Genomic DNA, 1,086 nt, shown 5'->3' with positions numbered 1-1,086 from the left:
CACACAACTCGACGTTCGGCCGGTGTGCCTGCGAGAGACTGGGAGAGGCCTACGCACTTCAATGAAAGGAAGCAGATGGTGATAATTACATGCAATGAAATATGATGAAAATGATAAGCTAAGGTTTTCACTGTACAGGTTAGTTTAGTAATTTATCTGCGAAAAAAAAACATTGTTGTTTTTCAATCTTTGATAGATTTACAAAAGATCAAAGAAGATTTCAGAATACTTTTCAGCGAAATGATATCACGAAATTATCGTAGGTGAATGAGGTAATTACGCTAACTTTGAAATATCACCGACATATCTTACTTCCTTTAAATCTACTGATCCAAGAAGTAAATATAGAAGTCTTTTGTGATAGAATATACAGTATGTGTCAATACATATCTGAAAGTATGTTTCGATAATAGCCGGTTTTCCATCATTTTCTCAGACTCTTGGAGCAAACCATGAAAAAATACCTTTGATCTTAAGTCCTGAAATGCATTTTTATTTGAAAACAAAGTATATTTCACGATCGTCATTTGCATTTGAAACTTTAGAGTGAATCCCTATATAGTCCCCCTTGAATGACAAAGATAAACCACGTTTTCCGTTAACAATATAACATTTTTATTTGCAATTTCACTCAAAACAACGTTCTTCAATACTATTACATAAACTCCTAACAGCTAATATTACGTGAACTCCTTTGCTTATCAGAATATCAGTCATCATGCCTTTCTCAGTCTCCTCTTGGTTTTCTAAACCAGGATGATCCAACTACGGTTCCGTGGGATACAAATGGCCTGCCGTTTCATTTACTTTGTACACGAAAAACACACACTCTACGCGTCGTGGTTTTTACAGCCAGCTCTGCGGGAAGTGTCACTCTGCCTCTGTGCTTTGGCGTAACATTGCGTCTCTAATGCAACGCTTGACAATGAGCACAGGTAAGAAGTTTTTTGAGGTGAAAATGATGGACTATTGTGTCTTGTCAACAAACAGTTGCTGTCATGAGAGAATATATTATCAGGCGGTCTTATGAGACAGGCCGCGCATAGAACCTCTGTAGCACCTAAGGATCACATAATATATTTTCTT

This window comes from Penaeus monodon, chromosome 28 (genome assembly GCF_015228065.2).
Source record: "Penaeus monodon isolate SGIC_2016 chromosome 28, NSTDA_Pmon_1, whole genome shotgun sequence".
In the NCBI taxonomy this organism is placed as follows: Eukaryota; Metazoa; Arthropoda; class Malacostraca; order Decapoda; family Penaeidae; genus Penaeus; species Penaeus monodon.
Note: the sequence above shows the minus strand (reverse complement) of the source record.